This window comes from Delphinus delphis, chromosome 7 (genome assembly GCF_949987515.2).
Source record: "Delphinus delphis chromosome 7, mDelDel1.2, whole genome shotgun sequence".
NCBI classification, from domain to species: domain Eukaryota; kingdom Metazoa; phylum Chordata; class Mammalia; order Artiodactyla; family Delphinidae; genus Delphinus; species Delphinus delphis.
In genome coordinates, this window is record NC_082689.1 from 58,156,958 (window position 1) to 58,182,140 (window position 25,183).

The 25,183-nt window shown below is 43.2% G+C and overlaps 1 protein-coding gene across 2 annotated transcripts in view; it reads left to right on the top strand.

Annotated features, from left to right (window-relative positions):
- The window catches only part of WIPF1 (WAS/WASL interacting protein family member 1), a 114,917-nt gene that overhangs the window by 36,405 nt on the left and 53,329 nt on the right, over positions 1 to 25,183 (top strand). Inside the window, exon 1 of one of the 2 annotated variants that reach the window (XM_060016560.1) lies at positions 7,202 to 7,234. The exons of the other annotated variant lie outside the window; for it this stretch is intronic. The gene's annotated coding sequence lies outside the window, so the exon portion shown is untranslated. Of the gene's footprint in view, positions 1 to 7,201; positions 7,235 to 25,183 lie in introns of those variants that run through there. 2 annotated transcript variants of the gene reach the window in all.

The window sequence follows — 25,183 nt, forward strand, 5'->3', positions numbered from 1 at the left end:
GGAATTTGCCATATGCTTTCAATGTTTTGATCAACAGCAAAGATGAGTGAGGGGCCTAGTTATTTGGAATTAAGCTGTGTGAAATTGGAAACAGCCAGTTTGGTTGTTGGCCTCAGGTCCCGTAGTATGCCAAAGAATGACTCTGTCAGGTAGGGCTCTGGCTTTAAAGACAGCTGGCCAGAGTGCTTGATGATTCTGGCTTAGATTACATTACAATGGCATAGTCAAATGTACCAGAGTGCGGTGCATCATCAAGAGAACTTTCTTGACTTTTCATCTTCTTTTTAGCTGTTCCAAGTGCTCAGAAATGTGGTGCATGGTGTCTTTTTGCATGACTGCTAATGAGGAGAGCCTTTGGCATGACATAATGCTCCCAAAACCCCTGAGGGTCAGTGTAGAAACAATTGCTCTGGGGTCCGGCTGGACTGTTTGACCTACATGGTGAAGCACTGACTGCCAAGGGTGTGCCTTGCTGCAATTTCTCTCTGCAAAACATGCATGTGGTGTGCATGGGTTTAGCTTTCTCTGAAACAGAAGTTTTGGTATATGTTGGAAATGACACTGGACTTGTAGTCAGAAGCTTTGGGTTTAAATCCCAGTTCTATTACTTATTTACTTGTTTGAACAAATCCCTTCAACTCTTGGAATCCCTTAGTCTCCCCTTTTGTATTATGAGAATGCTTAAAAAAGGATTTACTTCATAAAATTTTATGTGGCTAAATTAATTTTTAAAATATGTTAGAACAGAAACACTCTTTTAAGGTATTTAATCACTTCTTCTTTGTGATCCAAACCAGGATCTCAGTCCAGTAAATTGAGAGTTAATGGCAGGTCTTCAAACAGTTGCTTCACCTTTATCCTTCTTCCCTCCCTCCCACTGGGATTCTCCATGAAAAATTAAATATGGAATTTTAATGTTAACCTTTATTCAAACACATGCACTTATAGAAACACATACAAAGAATACACATACATAGGTATTTATGGCCAGAATTTTCTCCATCACCCCTGCACCTATATCAAAGTTTTAAAAAAGTGGAAACCACCTCATTTTTAGGGGAAAAAAAAAGGTGGATTCTTGTTGATTACTGAGCTTTCTTAACTAGACATTAAGAAACTCAGAATTCTAGCCTCCTAAGCAGGTCTAGCAACATTTATTTTCTCATTTGGATTCTTCACCTCTTTAGAGGGTATGTTTACATTCTTGTGGTCTTACTGTTGCACTCTTAGCTAATTCTAGATTAGATTTCTCAGCTGATGATGACTTCTAGAGACTGGAAGTGAAGTAGCAGGAAACTCACCCTGACAGCCTCCCTTCTACAGATACTTCTACAGATCTCCAAAGTGCATGTATATCTCAGAGTCCAGAATTTGCAGAAGCATTCCTTAAGATGTTCCTGGCTGTATCCCAACCACTAGGTTCTTGACTGCCCCTCTACCCCACACTCATCCACAAGATTTGTGAAAGCTGTAGTAGCCAGTCCTTGTTGTAGGAAGGGAGAAGGGAAGTGAATGGAGATCTGGTCACATACTCTTTTAGAAGGGTTTCTAATACCTATTTAGTGTCATTCCCATATATACACAAAATCTATTATTGCTACTGACATGAATCTACCATTAAATTTCCCAAAGCAATGGACTGACCTTACCAATTAACAGGGTCCTACTATGCAGTTATCTGATGTTCACCAAGAAAGGTCACATGTATTTGATCGTTAGAAAAAAATATAGGTAGGATTTCTAAACCATTAGATATTAAAACACACACACAGAGCTAGGGGTGCTACAATAATAGAAACCATAGTCTATCAGCAAAGGTCAAGAAAAGAGGGAAAAAAAGTAAGAAGAAAACCATATGATAAAATAGCAAGCATAAGATAAACATATAACAATAAATGTGACTAGGTTAAATTCCTGTGTTAAAATCAGTGACTCTCAGATTGATTAAAAAGATAATCCAGCTAAATGCTGTCTTTAGGAATCTTTGTATACCAAAATCACACAGAAAGGCAGAAAATAAAGGGATAGGTTGGTGAAGTCTAACTAACAAAACAAAAATAGGGATAGTAATATTAATTCTAAAAAGTGTGGGATTCAATGTAAAAAGAAATATTGAACGAGACATAAAAGAATAGATATAAATCAAACAAGATTCAATAACAATGAAACTTTATGTACTGAACATTTAGCACTGAATTAAATTAAAATTTGTTAAAAATACAAGCAAAATAATGCAAATAAAAATAAATTAAAAAATTTAAAGCATAAATAAACTTTTCCATAATCATAGTGGGAGACTTTAACAAAATACTTTCAGAATTTTATCAAGTAAATAAAATTAAGTAGGAACAGAAGATTTGAATTACATAGTTATTATTATTAACCTAACTCAACAAATAGGAAGTATACACAGTTTTTTTAAAAGACCATGGATCATTTTCAAAAATTGATGAAATACTACACCACAAAGAAACTTAAACTAACCAAAAAGTAGACATATAACAATAACATAGCATTGAAAGTTACACAAGATGGCTCCTGCCCCTACCTCCATCCAAGCACTTGGAAACTAAGATATGGTCCTTTTAAATAATTCTTGGATCAAAAAGGAAATCACTACTGCAACTATAGACTATTTTAAAATTAACAATGAAAATACAGTGCACTGAATTATGGGGATTGTACTAAAAATATAGTTAGATAAAAAGTTAAGGCTTTTATTTAAAGGACTGAAAAGAAAATAAGCTTAGAATTTAAGAAGCTAATAAATGAAAAACAAAATTAAACAACAAAGTAGGGGGAGGGAAATTATGATGTTAAATTATTTACCTTTATGAGAAAAATTGTGAATTTTTTCCAATAAGAAAAATTTGATTGGCAGTTAGGCAAAAGTTCAGAGTTAACAGGAAAGCTGCTGGAATGAGACTGGAAAGCTGAGTTAATGGGCTAAAAGACACTGTCCCTGTCCTCACTGTCACTTAGGTTTGGCTAAGGTGAAAAGAATGTGCAAAAAATAATTAGAGAACAAGACTGTATTCAATAAAGTGCCCGTTTGTGAGTTATAGATGGTAAACCATCTATAGCAAAGAGAAGCATTAGGCTCTGAGTCTCTGGCTTCAAACTTATCAAGGGCCTCTGGGTGGTTATTTAGCTCCTCTGACGTGGCTACTTATCTGTGAAGTGGGGATCACAGTACCCACCTCAAAGGATTGCCGTGAGAATTAAAGTACACTGGGCCCTCTGTATCCACCGAAGTGGAACCTCGGATACACAGGGCTGACTGTAAGGGACTTGAGCATCCGTGGATTTTGGTGTGTGTGTGTTGTGGGGGGCGGTCCTGGTACCAATCCCCTGCAGATACCAAGGGACAACTCCGTGCATGTGGTAAGGGCTGCCAAAAAAAGTCAGTGTGGCATCTCTTGCAATCTCTTCTGGATGCTGGTGAGATGGTTAGGGCACGGTCAGTATGTTAGTATATTTTACACAGGAGTAGGACACGTAATGATGTTTAGAGTACCCAAGTTCTATCTGCCTGGGTGAAAAGACTGGGCATTTTATCTGTGACTGTCTTGAAATATGTCCGTGGTGATTAGATAAACAAGTCTCTGTCCATTAAAAGAGAAAAATCTATAAAGCATGACACTCCCAAAGCAGCGGCAGTTCATGAGTTCCTGGCCACAGAGAAAGAAATGACCAGTTTTGCCATTATGTAGTCAGATGGCTTCCCCAGGTAGGAAAGGGGGGGACCAAGGAGTCCTTCCTGATCTGCTTCTGACCAGTAAGCACTTTTAGTCCTCATGTGTAAGAGTGAGACATCATTCTTGCAACCATTTAGTGTCGGCATTAGGCTCCTCAGGCATGATGATGGATTCTGAGATCTTGAAAAAGTGACCTGGTAAACATAAAAGGAATCAGATAGTAAACCCATAAAAAATTGAAGAGAATTTAATGCTTGATGAGCATATGTGGTTTGAGGTAAAGTTAGAATGTGGCTGGGAGTAGGTAAAAATCTGCAGATGCTACACATCAAACCACTTTAGTCAAAATATTTGTTCAGTGGGGGAAAAATATCAGTGAAAGTAGTTAAATGACGTCTACGGTCCAAACAAGAATTAATCGTCTACTCTACTTCCTCCATTCCCAAGACACCATCAGCTGTAAGGTGTACCATCAACTTTATGACAGGTGAGGAGGCGGGGGCAAGGACATGGTATTAAATGTATACTTTGGTTCCAGAAATGTTAGAATATGAAGGCAAAAAGCACTATCAACACAAACATGCATCTTGGAATTAAGGAAATGCAGAATTTCACACAGTTGATGTTTTGGTGTTTTCTTGCTGGTAGAGGATAGGACTAATTTTATAAAAACAACTTTTAAAATGTTCACTAATACATGGGGCAGAACTAATGACAACTGAAGGCAAATTTAAGTTTTCTCAGGCCCATAGATTTATTTTCTTTTATTCTCTTGTCAAGACAAAATAAGCCATGGACCGTTGGGGCGGTACTATACGTGATAAGCGTGGAACATATTTTAGTGCCAGAAAATAATGAAATGCTCAAAAACAAAAACCAAGACACAAAATATTGGTGGGAGAATGTCAAAGGAGCACAGGAGCCAACTGAAAGAGGTCTCACCAGTCAAAGGTAGAACAATTTGAGCAACACAATTAGTAAAATAGTGTTGAATTAGAACCCAAAGTATAAAATGAATACCTATGAGGCCATACTGATGTAAATAAACGGTTGAAAACATTGTTGAATGGGGAGAAGAGATAAATCTTCCGTGAAGAAGAATTCGAAATAATTTATATAGATACTCCACCCTCAAGCTTTTCCTTCCAAAGTGTATGGTATGGAAGCGGGTAAGGAGCAACCTTCCAGTGGAGAAACCTGACAAACACCACCTCGGGTGATCAAGGCCAACGTCAATAGTATTAAATTATGTTGATAGTATATGTGCTTGATCTGATGTGATTAAAATGGCAGTTTACCTCTGTGGTCTTCCTCCAAACAGCCCATCACCCCAGTATCATGAGAAAGATCCCCATTGTGGGACATTCTACAAAATACCTAACCAGTACTCAGAACTGTCAAGGTCATCAAAACCAGGGAAAGTCTAAGAAACTGTCACAGCCAAGAGGAAGAGGAGTCTAAGGAGACTTGATGACTAAACGTAATATGGTGTCCTGGATGGGATCCTGGAACAGATGAAGGACATTGGGGGAAAAAATTAAGGAAATCTAAATAACCTATGGCCTTTAGTTGATGATAATGTGTCAATATTGGGTTTCTTAATTATTTATCTATCATATTAAATGTAAGATTTTAATAGTGGGGAGATTGGATACAGAATGTGTGGGAACCTTACTATCTTCTTGATTTTTCTATAATTACAACTGTTCTAAAAGATAAAGTCTATTAAAATTCTTTTAATGCCTAAACAGAAAGACAAAAAAAATTCATGCACAGGAGGCCAGATTCTAGAGTTTAAAAGGAAGTTATAAGGCATTTTGTTGAGACCTTTAAAAATTCCACACAGAGCATGGCTGCAGCAGAACATATGTAACTGCTTAGCTGAAAAAAATGGAACTGGCAGCTGAGCCCAGAATGTGACACTTCTGAATAAATTTAAATGGACTCATTATTATTTATCATCGATGGAGTATTCTGTTTTTCCAAGATGGCAAAGTTCTACCATTATTCCTATTTTAAAGCGAATGCCGTGCTTTCAGCCATCTTGACTCACTCAACTGGCTAATCTAACTGTACAGTTCAATCAGAAAACCAGCCATCAACTGTCAAAATGGTAAAAACAGTTATGCATGTTTTCAAAGCCAGAAATGTAATTATGTGGTGAGACTTCAGGGTTTTAGTGTTCTCCAGGGTTCTGACTCCCGGGGTTCGTTCCCTTACTCGGTAGAAACTCACATGGAAAAATTCTTTGAGGGAATTATAGGGTAATATTTTCAAGACTTGGAACAGTGAGCTTGTCTACGGTTACCTTCCTAAAAAACAACTAAAAAATGCCTTTAAAAGCATTTTTTAAAAAAAGAATTGTGCCAGCGTAGCCAAATAGAGGCAACGTTGGGGTTTCTGCACTGAGTCAAGTTGCACAAACTGCAGAATATTCCCCTCTGTCCAGGACATCGTTTTACTCCCACATACCACTTCCTACATCCACAAATTCCAGTGTGTTGGACCTCCAGAGAGCTAGAGGAATTATAAAAGGAAAGAGGCGGGTACTGACCACAGGGACAAGTAAGCTAGAATGGCAGCCCTGGACTTCTCGCTTGGTCCTGCCTCAGCTCTTCTCCAGGCCTCCCCGCTCCAGGCCTCTCCCAGGTGCTCTTGCCAGGCCAGCATCAGGGTCCCCCGTGGCCAGGGCTCACGGGCCGCCAGGACCCCCCCACCATCCCACAGGAAGACAAAGTCAGCCCTTTCAGGGGAAACCAAAAGGCTGGCATATTTTGGAGACCAGCAGGGGGGAGGTATGTGCCAGTTATTTAGCCCTGGGAGGCAGGGAGTACTGGGGCTTTGTTTGCTGAGCCCAGAATTAGGGCACACAGTCCGTCAGCAGGACTAGCTAGACGGGATGTGAACTTGAGACTGTCCCCGGAAACTCAGGGTGAGTGGCCCCTGTCGCTGCAGGGTGCAGAACCACGAGCCAGGCCCTGGGTGTGCTCCTCCGGGCTGGTGCCCTCCAGAGAGCGTCCTGGGGACACCCTGGGTGCAGCACCACGGCCGCCCTTCCTCAGCAGTTCCCAGGGCAGTAGCACCAAGGCCTGCCTGTCCTGGTGATAGGACAGCGCCTAAGCCCCAGTGAGCTCAGACGCCCCTACCCCAAGATGGGCAGCCTGGGGCCCAAGAGTCTCTGTCTCTCCCTTTCTCCCCCTCCCTCCTTGTGGAGTCAGAAGAGCCAGGAGCCCGGATACTACTGTCCCCGGCCCCCCACCCCCTTTGCTTCTCTCCTCTTTACCTGAGCCCTAGGGATGCCTGAAGCCAGCTGGGGACCCCTGCGAGGACACAGCATTTCTTCAGACACAGGATTACCCCAGCGTGAAGCAGGCAGGGAGATGGTCTTATCACATGCCTCTGACGGCTCCTTGAACGAGTCAGAGAAGGTGCAGTAAGGAAGTATAATGTCACATGCCACACTTACAGGAAGCTGGCCAGAAGACAGAGGGGGAACTTGAGAACCTGGGTCATTTCAGCGGATTAAAACAACACAGGTTAGTGCCTTTTTTTTCTCCCCCTGAAAAATCTTTCATAGCCATTCTAAAATACCTAACTGGTTCTCTTTCCTTAAACCGTCTTTAACTCTTTGCAATGTGGAGAAATTGCTCCGGCTTTGGATGTAAGAGCCAGGGCGTAGCTGGTAGCCACATGTTATTAGAGGAACCAGCAGCAAGCCATTATTATGAAAATGAAATTCTCAGAACCTCCCGCTTCCCTATTCAGAACTTCTGTACCCTAAAAAACAAACCTTCAGATGGTCATTAAATTACTTATTTCATGGAATCCAGCTAAGCCTCTCCTCGAGTTTACCTATTAGCGTACATTGGGACACATCATTTTGTGTTTGGAGGCAGACGCTGGGTGCTCAAAGCGCGGTAGAAAGTGCAGCAATAGTGTGTGGACAAACTCGCTGCAAGGCTGCATGCAAAAGTTTGCTGTTTTTATGCACTTTTTGCCTGGCAGAACGAATCTTTTGGCTTGTGTTTCCTGTTAAAATAATTTCTTGTATCTTTATAAATTCTTAAGTTCCCTTTTCTTTTATTTATTTTTTTCTGCCCTCTTCCTTTCTGTGTTCTTTTTTTTTGCAATTTTCCTTCTTTTATTAACAGAAAATGGGAGTAGAGGGGTGTGGGCAGTTTGAACGTGGGATGAGGAAGTCCCCTGCCTCCCCCTGCCCCAGGGTTTCAGAGCACAGCCTGGGGCTGTCATGTGCAGGGTGTATAGAAGCCACGAGGTCTGTCACTAGAGCTTTGTGTCTTCAGCTTGTTCTTCCTCTAGAAGGGAAGATTTGAGGAGTCTAGAAAAGAGCCCAAGAGATGGTCAAAGCATTGGAAATTAGAGCCCAGAAACAGCTAAAGGGCCCAAGATTATTCATCCTGTGGTCCTCGAGGGACAGTTTAATAAAGAAGTTCAATAAAAGGCTCTTACACAACGGCCTGCCGCTTTCAGACCTGTATGACAAAGGAAAGTGTCTCAAATCTGAGTGAGAGGAAGGAAGTCACCACCTTCTTGGGCTCTCGTTAAGCACTAAAACAGGTTAGCCAGAGAGGTTGCCGAGCTTTTTTTCTGGGCCATTTGAAAACAAACTAGCCTTCTTCTGTGGCTGTTCACGTGTTAACAGAGGCAGGGAGAGAAAGGCAGAGAAGAGCCCAGGTTTGGGAGCTTCTTGTTTCCTTCTCTTCATTCCAAAGTGTACTACAAAGTGTCTGTGCTGGAAAACAGAACGACAGTGGGGTGAGGGGTTAGTGGACCCGTGTGTTGTTTATGTCCCAGTACTGCAAAATAACCAAAACTGTGAGGCAAGAGGAAGAACATCATTGTTGATGATGTCCTCAGATTGCCACATTTATTTCATGTTTTGCTACCACGTTATGCAAGAAGATGGAGAGGAAGCTGACAGACTATGGGAGGATTCTAAGTTGGAGTTCTCAGCCCAAGTGGTTTCAGAAACCCTGCACTAGCTCTGACTGAGGCAGCCCACGTTTCCACTGGGGGTCGGAGCTGGAGGGGAGATTGGACTTTATTTGATGTTTGGAGCCCTTTGCACAAATAAATGCCTGGAGGAGACACATGGAGGAGCACTGCAGTGGAAAGGTCTCTTGCACGTGGTACCAGGAGCTCTCCTGAGCACCAGAAAGAGGCTTACAACTTAGCCATGGCTGGACATCCCTAGAAGGAGCTCTTCTTTCGGTTTTGTTTTGATTTTTAATTGGTCCTAGAGGTTTGTTGATCAGGGAGTTTTGTATTCTGCTAATCTGCTGCTCATAGCAGAAAAGGGCTTTTTATTTTGTTAAATACTTTCCAGATGGACCTGACATCTTTTTTCTTGGAGTGCATCCTTCCAAAAGCTGTTTCCCTTTCTCCTGGGGGAATCTGTTCTCTCCCCAGCCATTTCTCCAGCTTCCTACCGTCACTGTGCTCCTTTGTGTTTGAGATGCAAGAGAAGGTTTATAAAGTGTCATTATTATGCAGTGCCTTTGATCCCCCAATCTGGAAGTGGTTCCGGAAAAGAAAAAAGACAAAAAGAAGAGGTCTCAGAATGGCAGAAGGTGGTAGATCGTGTTGGATGGTGGAGAACACCTGGAATATTAATCTCACGTGTAATTCTTAGACAGGAAGTACTGCCAGTTCAGTGTGAAGGTCAAAAGTAGAAAGAGAGAAGTGGTCATCTTTTATCTGGAGAAAAGATGCTGAATTTTATGGGGAGGGACTGCATGGGCATGTTACTGAATTCTCTAAATAAGAAGAGGAAGGGGGCTTCCCTGGTGGCGCAGTGGTTGAGAATCTGCCTGCTAAGGCAGGGGACAGGGGGTCGAGCCCTGGTCTGGGAAGATCCCACATGCCGCGGAGCAACTAGGCCCGTGAACCATGGCCGCTGAGCCTGCGCGTCCGGAGCCTGCGCTCCGCGACAAGAGAGGCCGCGATAGTGAGAGGCCCGCGTACCGCGATGAAGAGTGGCCCCCGCTTGCCGCAACTAGAGAAAGCCCTCTCACAGAAACGAAGACCCAACACCGCAAAAATAAATTAATTAATTAATAAACAACTTTGAGGAACTAATTCTTATTAAGCAAACACAGAGGAACCTGATTTATACACCAGAATGCCAATTTACAATATTAATTTAAAAAAAAAAAAAAAAGAAGAGGAAGGGGGTTGACTTCACATATCCCTCCTCTCCTGAACCCTGACATTTAGGCAGGCCTCTTTTCCCCAGAATCCCAGATAATGCAGAGGAGCACTTCAGAATCGGCATCCACAGATGTTTGGGTGGCCTGAGTTTCAGAGGAGTGTAATGGTGAGATATTCAAAATATTCATGTTAGTGGAGAAAAAGAAAATAAAAAATAAAACTCCGATGAGTGCAACCATGTAGTTGAATTTACCCTCGGCCGTCTTTTTGAGTTGGCATCAGCGAGTCTGTAGGCCAGCCATCTGGGCCTCTCAGAGAGAAGTTCCTGGGTGTGTCTGAGGTGTTATTGTTAACATCACTAGCATACTGGGAGCCAGAGATTTGGTTTTTTCAACTGTGGTAAAATACACATAAAATTTACCACCTTAACTATTAAATGTGTGGTTCAGTAGCGTTAAATATATTCACGTTGTTGTAAAACTCCAGAACGTTTTCATTTTGTGAAATGGAAACTCGATAGCCATGAAACAACAACTCTCCACTTGCCCTCCCCCAGCCCCTGGCAACCACATTCTACTTTCTGTTTCTATGAGATTGACTACTCTAGGTACTTCATGTAAGTGGAAGCATACAGTATTTGCCTTCTTGTGACTACTTTATTTCACGTTGCATAATGTCCTCAGGGTTCATCCATGGTATAGCGTGTGTCAGAATCTCCTTCCTTTTGGAGGCTGAATAATAGTCCATTATACGTATAGACCACATTTTCTTCATCCATTCATCTGTGGATGACATTTGCATTGCTTCCACCTTTGGCTTTTGTCACTAATGCTGCTGTGAACATGGGTGTCCAAATACCTCTTTGAGACCCTGCTTTCAATTCTTCTGTATATATATCCAAAAGCGGTATTGGTAGATCATATGGTAGTTCTATTTTTAATTTTCTGAGGAATTGCCATACTGTTTTCCATAACAGCTATACCCTTTTACATTCCCACCAACACTGCCCAAGGGTTTCATTTGCTCCACAACCTAGCTAATAACGTGTTGTTTTCTGTTTGTTTGGTTTTTTTGTTGTTGTTTTTTTTGTTTTTTTTTTTTTGTGGTGTGCGGGCCTCTCACTGTTGTGGCCTCTCCCGTTGCGGAGCACAGGCTCCGGACGCGCAGGCTCTGCGGCATGTGGGATCTTCCCAGACCGGGGCACGAACCCGTGTCCCCTGCATCGGCAGGCGGACTCTCAACCACTTGCGCCACCAGGGAAGCCCTGTTTGGATTTTTAATAGCAGCCATCCTGATGGATGTAAGATGATATAGTTTTGATTTGCATTTTTCTAACAATTAGTGATATTGAGCATCTTTTTATATGCTTGTTGTTGTTTGTATATCTTCTTTAGAGAAATGTCAGTTCAAGTCCCTTGCCCATTTTTTAATGAGATTATTTGGTTTTTTGTTGTTGAGTTTTAAGGGTTCTTTATGTATTCTAAATATTTAGGGAACTGTAGATTTTTAAAGTATTGTATGTGCAGGTTCTAATGTTCACATTATCTACTAGGAACCAGCTGCCTCCTGTGACCTACACCCTTGGGAAAGAGCATGAGTTTCAATAATATGGTTTTTTTTCCCCAACAGTATGATTTTTATCCTAACTCTGGAGTGCTATACAAAATCTCAGTCATTTGCAGCTTATAAGCGGTTTGGTTTTTGAGAACTGACAAAGGTGAAGAGAAGGAAAAGAAAGGGAAGAGCTTGGGGTAATGCTTTTTATTCCTTCCATAATTTATACCTTTTCAGCTATGTAAACGTCAGGAGAAAGCCTTAATTCCTCGATTCTGTTGACTAAAACTAGACTCTGTGCAAGAAGAAACATACTTTCTGAGAATCATCCAGTAATTATGTCTTCTTATACCACCCTCCCTCCAAACCCACAGACTTGAATTCACCTCAGATTATGAAACCATTATCATTTTCCTTCATGAATGCCTCAAGCAAAATGCATTTAGCTTCTGAGTAGTAAGGACCCAAAGAGGACTTGGTCTGCTGTCCCAGGAAAAGGAGGAAGAAAGGCGGGACTCTTCTGGAGCTGTGGCCAGGGGGTTTGTGTAGATTTCAGATTTTCAGGAAGGAACTGGTAGGGAAGATGTGATGGACAGGCGGGCACAGTGCTGTGGTAGGGCTGCTTTTGCTGGAGGTGCTGCTTCTAAATGGAGTATCATCGTGGTTAGGGAAGGGATTGCCTGTGTGCCCGACTGATTCTTCACTCTACCGTTTCAATTTCCCTCCACTTCCTCATCAGTTACAAAGTTGGTGCTGTTTCAACCCCCCCCCCCAAAAAAAAGCCTTAGTGTCCCTCCTCTCCTCTCCCACACCCACCCCCCCCAAAAAGCAAGCTATCAGGAAATGACAAGAACAGTAACATGTATTTGTTTGTTGATGAAAGGACAGAGAAAGCTTTGTCTTGAAAAGAATAAGAATAAACTGGGAAAATATGAGTCCTGGAGGCGGAACCCTGTTATGATGCAACAAACCGACAAACTTCAGAGGCACCTCTTCCTAGTGTACATGACATCCTACGCCAGTGCCACCCGGAGGTATTCATACAACACCAACATTGTAATTTCTCCATACTAATTCGAAGTTACTGCTTTGAGACTGTCAGACTAGCTAGATACTTACCAGAATGTCTGTTTTTGATACTTTCTGGTATGAATTAGGCTAGCTTTCTGCTTTTGTTTGTGCCTGTGTTTAAATAATATGTCATATTTTAGGTTCACTCATTGTATTGGTTTGTAATCCTAGTGTGACTTAAAAAGAGAGACTTTTTTTTTTTATAGTAGGATACATGTTTGCACACATGCATGTACCCACCCCTCCTAAAAATTCTTTAGGGCATATGCGTCCTCAGTTAAAAGTCATTAGATGACATCTTGGCACCTACAATTATTTAGAATATGCTGCTAACTTCAGGCTAGGCAGTTATTCATGTATGATACCTATAGATGCGTTTGGAGGGTCTGCTAGTGAATTGCTCTTCTTTCAATAAATCACTGACTTATTAAGTGGTGGTTTGGAGCATCTTTGATTTCCAGGATGGCTACGGAAAGATTTGGTCTTCCTTAAAGGCTTTAGAGACCTGTAGAATGATCCTGGCTCCTGGAAACTGGGTGTGGGACCAGTAGCGGGGCTGCCCAATACCTCACCAGCTTGCTACGCAGACAGATGTGCAGAGAGAGCTGCTAAAGGACAGGAGTTGGCGTTCCAGCTCCGCCCTCTCACTGTGGTGTGACTTCGTAGGAAAGTCCCAGTTCCAGAAGCCATTTAACCAACTGAACATTCTTGATGGGCTGCCACCAGGGCTTCGCCTAAAAGCTCTTTCAAAGCAAACAACATGTGCCTTCACTCTTTCTCCCCTTCCCTTTGCGTTCCCCCTTTCTGCCCATCATCTCCTGAAAACTGAGACCAGAACTCACCTGCGCAGACAACTTGCTTCCTCCCCCAGCCCCGCCTCTAACCTTTGTATTCCATTTCCTCAGAGCATTTAATACCCTTCCCTGCAAAACAGGGACAAATCAAGGCTGATGAGCATAGTTGCCACAATGAACGTGTTTGTGTGGTTTTTCATAGGAAAAATAATTGGGGGGGGAGGGTGAGGGGAATAATGTTATTATGAGATAGATCCTGATGAATATGGAAGGGTGGATAGTTTCCTTTTTTAAAGCTTTTTTTAAGGATTCCTAAGGAGGTAGCAGTAGGGGAAAGGGAATTGAAAAGGCCAGAGGATAATTTGCTCTAAAAGACAAAATAGTTAGGTTATTCAAAAACTATTTTTTTCTCCTACTTCGGTGCCAGGAACATCTGGCCTTGGGAAAAGTTTCGGAAACAGGGTTTCAGATGCTGTTGTCATTATTTAAAACTTAAAGAGGTAGGTAAAAAATAGAACTCTGGGTTTTTAGAAATAGAAGGGATCTTCAAGTGTTCAATCCCCTCATTTTTACTTTTTTAATTAATTTTTTTTTGGCTGCATTGGGTCTTCGTTGCTGCACATGGGCTTTCTGTAGTTGTGGTGAGCAGAGGCTACTCTTCGTTGCAGTGCAGAAGCTTCTCATTGCGGTGGCTTTTCTTGTTGCAGAGCACGGGCTCTAGGCATGTGGGCCTGAGTAGCTGTGGCACACAGGCTCAGTAGTTGTGACTCACGGGCTCTAGAGCACAGGCTCAGTAGTTGTGGCTCACGGGCTTAGTTGCTCCGCGGCATGTGGGATCTTCCCGGACCGGGACTTGAACCCATGTCCCCTGCATCGGCAGGTGGATTCTTAACCACTGTGCCACCAGGGAAACCCTCCCCTCATTTTTAGATTTGGAAACTGAGGCCCCGAAAGCTTAGGTGATTCGTCTTGGCCAAAAGAGCTAATTAGTGAGAGTGGTGACCATCAGTCACGGCTCCTGGCTCCAGCACGGGCTGCAATGTTGAGCGCTCCCAAGGGCGTGGACTCTGGATGTTCTACCCCTCTGGGACCTACAGAGGCCAGACCCATGCCTGAGAGGGGCAGGCCAAGCGACTGAGGAGCTTATGAGCTCACAGAACTCCAGCCAAGTGACCTCTGTTTCTGGAAGGTGGCACAGCAATATGGGTGTAACCTTACCAGGAGACCCCTAATCCGTCCTACCTGGAGAAAGTTTGTGTGCAGTGAACGGTGATGGTCCCCTTGGAGCAAAGAAGACGACAGCCCAGAAAGGAAAACTTCCCAGCAGTTGCCCAGGATTGGCCAGTAAAAGAGACCCTCAATCTCGCGGACATGACTGTGGATTGAGAGGGCTGTCCGTTGAGCAGTGTGGCTGAAGATCAGGCCCAGGTTAAGTAGCCTTTCCAGTGACCATGGCCCAGATTAAACAGCCTTCAAGAGGCTTACCCATCCTTAGCCCTGATTCCAAGATCCCTGAACCACCGTCTGAACATTCAATCAGTTTCCTTGCTACCACTGTCTCAGAAGAGTATATTCTGGGCAATGGCCATGGTCACTGGAAAGAAATGCCATCATTTGTGAATTCTGGTGTGCCGGGGAGCCTCTCGTGAATTTGTAAGATGGGTCGGTCATTCTGAGTCTCTGACTCCCAGATAAAAAGGAGATTTGGGGACCTCTATGGCGAAGTCCCTATGCTGGAAGTGTGGTGATCTACCCCTCCCCGGGAATGCCACTCCACAGGGTCTTTCCTGGGCAAGCAGCATCCTTTCCTCAGTGTCAGTCCTACTTCTTTGTCACTCCTCTTTAAAATGCCACAGCATTATGAAAAGAAGAAAATGGGGCTTCCCTGGTGGCGCAGTGGTTGAGAGTCCGCCTGCCGAGGCGGGGGACACGGGTTCGTGCCCCGGTCCGGGAGGATCCCACATGCTGCGGAGCGGCTGGGCCTGTGAGCCATGGCCGCTGAGCCTGAGCGTCTGGAGCCTGTACTCCGCAGCAGGAGAAGCCACAACAGTGAGAGGCCCGCGTACCACAAAAGAAAAAAAGGAAAAAAAGAAGAAAATGAAATATAATATGTGGGTCCTGCAGTTGGACATTACAAGCCCTTTTTTGGACTCTTGATATCTTATGGGGTCTTTTATCTGCCCTTTGGGGGGCATTTTCCCTTAATTCAGAAATATTTACCAAGCCCCTTCCATGTAGATCTTAAATTCTAGGTGGGGGATGTGGACAATAACAATAACCCTAATAAAATAGTACGTCACGTGGTATAGGACAAGGTTAAAAGTAGCGAGGACTGTGGAAGGAGTGCAGCAGGGTAGGAAGAGTGGCAAGGCAGGGGTGGGTGTATGGATTTAAGTGGGGCAGGTAGGGTGATTGTCACGGAGAAGGTGGCATTTGAGTGAAGTCTTTGAAGAGGTGAGAGAAATCGCCTTGCAGTTACTGGGGAAAGGGCACAGGGGCCTTGAGGCAGGAGCAAGCCTGGCATATTGAAGGAATAAGGAGGAGCTGGTGTGACCAGGCAGAGTAAGTGAGGAGGAGGGAAGTAGGGGGAAGTCCTGGAGGGCCTTGTAGGCCCTTGTAGGACTCTGGCTTGGGAGATCAGCTCGGTGCTCTGTGACCACCTAGATGGGTGGGATAGGGAGGGTGGGAGGGAGGGAGACGCAAGAGGGAAGAGATATGGGAACATATGTATATGTATAACTGATTCACTTTGTTATACAGCGGAAACTAACGCACCATTGTAAAGCAATTATACTCCAGTAAAGATGTAAAAAAATATATATATATATATCCTGCTGAGTAAGGTTTACGCTAGAACATGTTGCCACAATTATTTTGAGATTTTACGGCTCTGAATTTGAAAACATAAAAAAAGAAAGAGTGAGAGGGAGCTTTGGGATCACTTTGAGCCCTGGAGAGACGACGATCTGACTTTGTTCTTTAAAGGATGCCTCTGGCTACTGTATTGAGAGTACCGTACAGGAGAGTAAGAGTTGAAGAGAGAGACTATTCCAGTACTCTGGTGAGAGATGAGGGTGCCTTGGGCCAGGGTGGCAGCACTAGAGGTGACGGTGAGGAGTAATCAGAGCCTGTTGTTTTTTTTTTTAATTGAAGTTTCATTGATCTACAATGTTGTGTTAGTTTCGGGTGTACAGCAAAGTTCATGTTCTTTTCCATTATGGTTTATTACAGGATATTGAATATAGTTACCTGTGCTATAAGATAGGACCTTGTTGTTTATCCATTCTATATATAATAGTTTGCACCTGCTAGTACCAAACTCCCCATCCAACCCTCCCCTGCCCCTCCCCCCTTCGCAACCACAAGTCTGTTCTCTATGTCTGTGAGTCTGTTTTGTAGATATGTTCATTTGTGTTGTATTTTAGATTCCACATATAAGTGATAGCATGTGGTATTTGTCCTTCTCTCTCTGACTTACTTCACTTAGTATGATAATCTCTAGGTCCATCCATGTTGCTGCAAATGGCACTTTTTCTTTTTTTTTTGTTTTTACATCTTTATTGGAGTATAATTGTTTTACAATGGTGTGTTAGTTTCTGCTTTATAACAAAGTGAATCAGTTATACATATACATATGTTCCCATATCTCTTCCCTCTTGCGTCTCCCTCCCTCTCACCCTCGCTATCCCACCCCTCTAGGTGGTCACAAAGCACTGAGCTGATCTCCCTGTGCTATGCGGCTGCCTCCCACTAGCTATCCACTTTACGCTTGGTAGTGTATATATGTCCATGCCACTCTCTCGCTTTGTCACAGCTTACCCTTCCCCCTCCCCATATCCTCAAGTCCATTCTCTAGTAGGTCTGTGTCTTTATTCCTGTCTAACCCCTAGGTTCTTCATGACATTTTTTTCCCCTTAAATTCCATATATATGTGTTAGCATACGGTATTTGTCTTTCTCTTTCTGACTTACTTCACTCTGTATGACAGACTCTAGGTCCATCCACCTCATTACAAATAGCTCAATTTTGTTTCTTTTTATGGCTGAGTAATATTCCATTGTATGTATGTGCCACATCTTCTTTATCCATTCATCTGATGATGGACACTAGGTTGTTTCCATCTCTGGGCTATTGTAAATAGAGGTGCAATGAACATTTTGGTGCATGTCTCTTTTTGAATTATGGTTTTCTCAGGGTATATGCCCAGTAGTGGGATTGCTGGGTCATATGGTAGTTCTATTTGTAGTTTTTTAAGGAACCTCCATACTGTTCTCCATAGAGAACTGTTCTCCAATGTTCTCTCACATTCCCACCAGCAGTGCAAGAGTGTTCCCTTTTCTCCACACCATCTCTCTTTTCATCTTTTAGTGTTTATATTATCTTGATTTGAAATTGCATTTATTGTGATTGAAACAAATGTTAGCTAGTTATACGAATATTAATGAATTAATGTATGTTAGCTATTTTCCTGGTTTTAAAAGGAGGTATGTTAACTTCATTCAGTAGGGAGAACGCTGAGTTCTTATAGCTTGGATCTAAGTCTGTGCCAAACCTATTGAGTACATTTGACCTCTAAATTCGCCCTTTGTCTGCTTTTTAGTCAGCTTGAGTGAACAAAAAAGACCTATTTAAGAAATACTTAAATTGGTACACTGGAGTAACCCTGGAAGTTCCTACCCCAAACAGAGACTAGAAGTTTTTATTCTCAATCTTGTGCTCAGTTTATAAGAGTATCTATCAGTTTTGTCTTTGTCTCGTTAGACCCTCGACCAACCTACAAGACAGGCTCTGTGTGAGCCCCGTTTACAGAAGTTTTTACGTTGCCTCAGAGGGGAAGTGACTGGGCTGCAGTCCCCTGAGCCAGAATTCAGACCCAGGGCTACCTGTAGCCAAAGCCTCCCCTCCTCTGTTTACCAGAAGCAAGAGCAAAGTAGACCAACCAGAGCATTTAGCAAAATAATATAGACCAAGAGGCACTGCAGAATGACCTCTTTTATGAAAAAGTGAAACGTGAGCTCCATTCAGGAATTTCAGGTAGTTGCTAAACCAGTCCTTGAAATGAGAGGGTACACGAAAAAAGTCTCTTTTTTCATCGCTGCCCCGTACGGTGGTGGGGCTGCTTGGGTGGTGTGATGCCTGTGGACTGCGAACATGCCCCTCCATCAGACTTACAGGAAACACCCAGCCCTCTCTTGCGTAGAAGTCCCTCGGTGCCAGCTGGCAGCAGCTGTCCAGGCTGCTCCTAGAAGGTGCCTGGGAGCTGGGAGACTGCAGTCAGCCAGCCCTGAGAAGACATGAGCAGGGGGTTCTGAGAGCCTTGGAAGTGGTCCAGGACCTAGAGGCACTGACCTCAGCTCCAGGCGCAGAGAGAAGGGCTGGGCTCTGTCCCCACAGTACCAGCCAGACAGAGTGCCGAAGGGCAATAGGGTCAGCTCCCACACTGGAACCCTCCATGGGGACCCTTGGGAGGAGCAGCCCCCCACTGCAGCAGATGCTATTCAGACTGTTAGCACTGGTGCAGCCGCGCTGGTTGCTAAAATACCGAGATGCTTCAAAACCCGTTGGTGACTCCTCACCAACCTCAGTCACCCGAGTGCACCCCCAGCACCCCTAAGACCTCTCTCATATTTCAGCAACTAAGGATTAATGCCTGACACAGCAAGGGGTGCCCCAGGACCCTGCTCCAGCATCAGACATTGTTTGGATTGGTTATTGCCTGTGCCTTATCGGTTGTTAAATATTTTGAATATAACTCCTGTCTCACCCCCAATACAGTGGAACACCTAGGCATTTCTGTGAGCAGGCGATGACGAGTTTGGATTGGGGTCCAGGAGGGCAAAATTGAAACTATAATTGTGTACAAAGGTCACTGGTTCTCTGCCCTGGGCCTGTCGTTAGCATCCCAGGCTGTTCTTCACCATCTAGAAGGAAAATACCTGCAGTGGCTGTGCCTGGAAAGGTCATAAGCAGAGGTCAGGCAGGGCCCTTAGAAATATAATTTTGATTCATGTTTTCAGAGGGCCCCACGTTTAAGAAGATCGGATTTTTTAGGAATACAACATCTCTCCTCTGTTCGCTTTCTACTCCGATCCTACCTGTCATTAGAAAAATGGTTATCCCTTTGAAACATGACTTGTTTGTCCCAGTAGATCAGTTTCTCCTCCTGCCCAGAGGAGGTGAAAGTTTCACTATAAGCCGAGCTCCACTAATCCTGATTTATTAGTGCCCAACACTTGCTTTTTGCAGCTGTGGGCACAGTTTTCAAAAAGTCGATTTATTTCTGAGTTGGACTAGCAGTACCACAAGGTTAAGGGAAAAAAAAAAAAAAGGATTCTTTCACAAACATGGTAAATGCCCACACAGGGTGGTTCCAGGGGTATGTGAGGAGTCGTTGTGCCCATCCACAAAGCAGCAGACTGATTTCCAGGTGGTGCGAGGTATGCTGAGTTCTTTAACACAAGGGGGTTTGAGCTGAAGTCTGTGAACATAATACACCTTTATTTTCACGAACCTCTAACTGAAAATGTGCATGTCCTACAAGTATGAATGTAGCCAACAAACTGCAGTAGTTTTAGCAGCACTTGTGACATCATCACCAATAGAGGTCATTGATATTTTACATCATTACCTGGTAGGCAGCTTCTAAGATAGCCCCCAAGGATCCCCACCTCCTGGAGTTCACACCCTTATTTAAATCCCTCCCCTTCACGTGGGCTAGATTTAGTGATTCATTTATATCGAACGGGATGCAGCAGAGAGGATGGGATATCACTTCTGAGATGGTTTCCATCTTCGGGGCTTTCTGTCACTCTGTTGCTTTACTGTGAGGGAAGCCAACTACCATGTTCTGAACTACCCCACAGACCCACACGGCACAGAATAGAGGGAGGCTTTGACCAATAGCCAGTGAGGAACTGAGTCCTGCCAACATGTGAGTGAGCTTGCAAGCGGGTTCTCCCCTAGCTATCATGTATGCTAGAAAAAATATCTGACAACACATGAAATCCATGGTTTCAGGGACCTAGTCACTTAGGATGACACTAAATTATGTATTCAGATTTTTTAAGGTTAGTTGAATTAAATAAAAATATTAAGTAAATGATATCATTTGGGTGGTATGCAGCCATCCCAGAATTACGAAGTCGGTTTGCAAATGTTTGACATTTGGGAACCACTGCCTTAGGAAACTTATTGGGAGACCAGACACATATACAGATTAAGAGATAACCAGTTCAAGTTCAGGTGGATCTGAGTTCAATCAGATTGCTTCCCGGATGTTTGATAACCTAATAAGTAACGTTTAGAGGGGTAATCCCTATCCTTCACCCCTTTCAACCTTCCGTCACATGTGACGCTGCCCCTTTGCCACTGCCTCTCAGAGCACGAGAAGGGGGTGGTGGGTAGTGATCTGGGGGGCTCAACAGGCTCCTCATTGTTCTCTCATCTGTAAAATTAAGTTCTGTTTAATTTAATTCCACAAATTCCAAGGCCTAGAGAAACGTCATGTTGGTGCCTAAATCACCCTTGTGGTTCACCATCTAGTCCTGCATATAGTCCCCTTGAAATGTCGCTGATCGGAATTGATATGGGCTGGGCTGTAGGTGTAAAGGATACGTAGGATATGAAGATTTAGTATGAAAAGATGACTGTAAAATATCTCATTAGTAATCTTTATATTGATTCATTTTGAAATGATATTTTAGATATACGGGGTTAAATAAAACACTCTTAAAGTGAATTTCACCTGTCACTGTTTTTCACGTGTCTACTAGAAAACTGTAAATTGTGTATATGGCTGGCATATTTCTAACGGGCAGTGCTGCCTGCAGGCGAGGGGAAGCACGCAAGTGTACGTGGGGGGATGTTGGAGTGGGAGGGGTGGTTAGCCCCGTGCTGCTTATGCTGACCTGTGGCCTGTGCTTGTCCCTCCCTGACCTCCAGATTGTATTTCCATTTGCTTTCTGGGTATACCTGATATCTCGCCAGGTCTCAAGGTCAATGCGAGCAAATGCCTTCCCTCTAGAACCTGGACCTCCTCCTGCCTTCCCCACCTCATTAGTGGCACCCCCGTCTAATCAATCTCTGTGTCATGTTATTTCTCAAATAACATTCAGCATTACTCGATTCCATGTCCTCTTTTATGTTTCCTCTGCCTCTTCCCTGAATTATACCTTCAAAGCCTGTGGGCTGGACTAGTGCAGATAAGTTCTCCTGCCTTCCAAGACTCCAGCCCTTCCCCTCGCTGCCATCAGAGTGAGCTGATAAAGCACAGCTTTGACCGTGGCACCACTGCTTAAACGTCTTTCATGGGCCAGGCACCTCCAGTTTGGGAGTCCAAATTCCTGAACACTGCCCGACCCCAGAATGCCTTTCCAGCCTCATCTCCCCAGGCCGCCATGTTTCAGCCGCATCTGACCAGCAGCCTTACTCTCTCACTGCCTGGGAGGCTCCTCTCCTCCTCTGCTCAGTAGACTGCTTTCAAGTACAATCACAGCTCCTGGCCAGCTCCTGTGTGAAGCCTTCCACATCCATCGCTCTGCCACCACCACAGCACCCGTGCACTCCTGTCACCACCCAGTCACGTGGACTATGATTGTTTGCTCACGTCTTCCTGCCCACCCCCCCCCAAGAATGAATCCCTCGTTTCTTACCTTGGGACACTTCCCCCACTGCTACCCCAACACCTAGCACAGCCCCTGGCCACAGTATCTTTTTAGTGAATGTTGGTCAGATGAGAAGGTAATAGATCAATGCTGAATATTTTAATGCTTGCGGGGGAAAAAAATCTTATTATAGATTTAAACAAGGATCTTAAGAACAGAGTAGTACTTAGATGTGAGCTTTTGCTTTTGTCCATAAAACAAGTTATTCTGACTTGATGTCAAAGATAAAATAGAATTTAGATCAGTAATGGTTTCCTTTTCAAATATTGTATGCTGTTTTTTTCCTTTATACTTTCACTCTGTTGCTTCTGTTAGGTTGTCAACCTGTTCTAAAGAAATGACTCATGGGGCAAGACAACTAGATTCTAGTTCTAACTCGAATACATGCCCAGGTCCCTAACCTCTCTGAGCTTTGGTTACCTTATTTATAAACCAAAACAGTTTATTCACTGATCCCTAAAGTGATTTCCATTTATAAAATTCGACAGCATTTTAAGGCTCCAGGGGCGTGAAGTTGGGGACTGATGATCATAGGCTTATTTTACTCTTGTTCGTAAGTGGCTCTTCTGAAATTTATGTTGGAGCATAGAGTTTCAATATATACTCTGTTCTGACCCATTGAAGAAACCAAATTAAGCTATAGCTTTTCTAAAACTGCAATATTCAGCGTTGGCAAGAGTACGGTGAATGGGGCATTCCTTTATGATGCCAGAGGAAATGGGAGCCTTCCCAATGTGTGTATGCACTGGGTATCAAGAGAGTTTAAATTATTCAAACTGTTTGATCCAATACTTCTGTTTCTATAATTTATTCTATTGCATAGTCCTAGCTGAGCACAAGAATCTGTATATAATGATATTGATATTGGCGCACTTATAAAAAGAAAGTAAGAGATAACTAGATGACCAGCAATAGAAGAATGTTAAATAAATTTTGATGTAGGATATCATGCAGTCATTAAAAATCAAAAATTGGTTTCCAAACTTACATACATCACAATCCTAATTTTAAGACATTTCATGTATGTATAAAGACCAGAAGGAAATAATCCGAAAAGTTAACAAATGTATATTTCTACCCAGTAGGATTATAGGTAATTGATCTTCTTTAAACTTATTTATGTTCACCAGTTTGCACGGTAGACTTTGGAATTTGGGGAAGACAATTACTTAAAATGTATTAAAGGCCTGTCGATGCAGAGCAGGGTGGTGGTTGCTGTAGGGTTCGACAGATGAGACAGTGTGACACCCGGCATCTGGGAGCACCCACCTTGCAAGTGCTACAGACATATATGAACATCGTTTAGCGGCGATGGGGCCCGTACCATGAACAAGTGGCCGACCCTGAGCTTCGGTAGGACGGAGAAAAGGCCGTTGTTCGTACTCCTGAGATGCTGCTCTGCAGTGTCTGGGGGGAACATGGCAGCCCCACCTACAGGCACATATTCTTTCTGAGCGAGTCCCAGCCAGCATGAGCATAACTGTTGCCCTCCCCACAGCCTCTCTCTGACCCGGAATCCTAGGAAGGGAAGACCTCTTAAACTTAGGAAGGACGTTTGAAATCCTAGGAGGGAAGCCATCTTCAACATGTCTGTTTTTGTTCTGGTGATTTATTTTTCATTTTTTTTGTTGAAGTATAGTTGATTTACAATATTATGTTAGTTTCAAGTGTACAGCAAAGTGATTCAGTTATACATATGTGTGTATATATTCTTTTTCAGATTCTTTTCCATTATAGGTTATTACAAGATATTTTCCCTGTGCTATACAGTAGGTCCTTGTTGGTTATCTATTTTATATATAGTAGTTTGTATATGTTAATCCCAAACTCCTAATTTATCTCTCCCCCACCCCCGCTCCCCCATCCCCTTTGGTAACCATAAGTTTGTTTTCTGCTTCTGTGAGTCTATTTCTGTTTTGTAAATAAGTTCATTTGCATCATTTTTTTAGATTCCACATATAAGTGATATCATATGATATTTGTCTTTCTCTGTCTGACTTTACTTAATATGGTATGATAAGCTCTGGGTCCATCCATGTTGCTGCAAATGGCATTATTTCATTCTTTTTTATGGCTGAGTAATATTCCATTGTATATATGTACCACATCTTCTTTCCATTCATCTGTCAGTGGACACTTAGGTTGCTTCCAGGTCTTGGCTATTGTAAATAGTGCTGCTGTGAACATTGGGGTGCATGTATCTTTACAAATTAGAGTTTTCCCCAGATATATGCCCAGGAGTGGGATTGCAAGATTATATGGTAACTCTATTTTTAGTTTTTTAAGGATTGGTGATTTTTTTATTTTTTTATTTTTTGTGGTACGTGGGCCTCTCACTGTTGTGGCCTCTCCCGTTGCAGAGCACAGGCTCCAGACATGCAGGCTCAGCAGCCATGGCTCACGGGCCTAGCCGCTCCATGGCATGTGGGATCCTCCCGGACCGGGGCACGAACACGTGTCCCCTGCATCGGCAGGCGGACTCTCAACCACTGCGCCAACAGGGAAGCCCAAGGATTGGTGATTTTTTAAATGTGCTTTTTTTAGACATTATTTTATCAATGAGCTCAGGATACAATATAGTATTGTGCAAAAATAAGACACAATGTGTACAAAGATAGGATATCATAGTATACATTATCACGCATAAGTGATATAGGCGTGTTACATATGGAAGTGTGACCTTACAGAGTAGACGCTGGAAGCGCATTCTAGGGGGTGGGGTTTGCAGACCAACTCTCTTTCTACCAAAGATAAGGTTCCCGAAGCTGGAACAGCTTCCAGAGCTCATAGCAGTTCCTGGCACGTAGTAAGCCTTAAATGGTTCTTGAATTAATAAATATATACTTAAGTTACTGAGATTCATGAGTGGCACCAAGAAAAATGCTAATCTTGAGACAATAGGGGAGCAAGAAATAGACACTCTGTCAGGCCTCCCTAACAGAGGCACTTTATTGCAGGAAGGGCAATAAGGAAACAGGGCACCCAGGACTAGCCCCACAGGGAGACACGTGTTGATTAGAAGCATGGACTCTGGGGCCAGGCCATTTGAGTTCAGGTTGTGTCTCTACCACTTAAAAGCTGTGTAGCCTTGGTCAAGTTACTTAATTCTCTGTGCTTCAGTGCCAACATCATCATCATCATCTACGTCATAAAATTATTGTGAAAATGATTGGATTAATATTTGTAAAAGGGCCTATAATGCTCCTTAACATAAAGTGAGCGTGCGATGAAT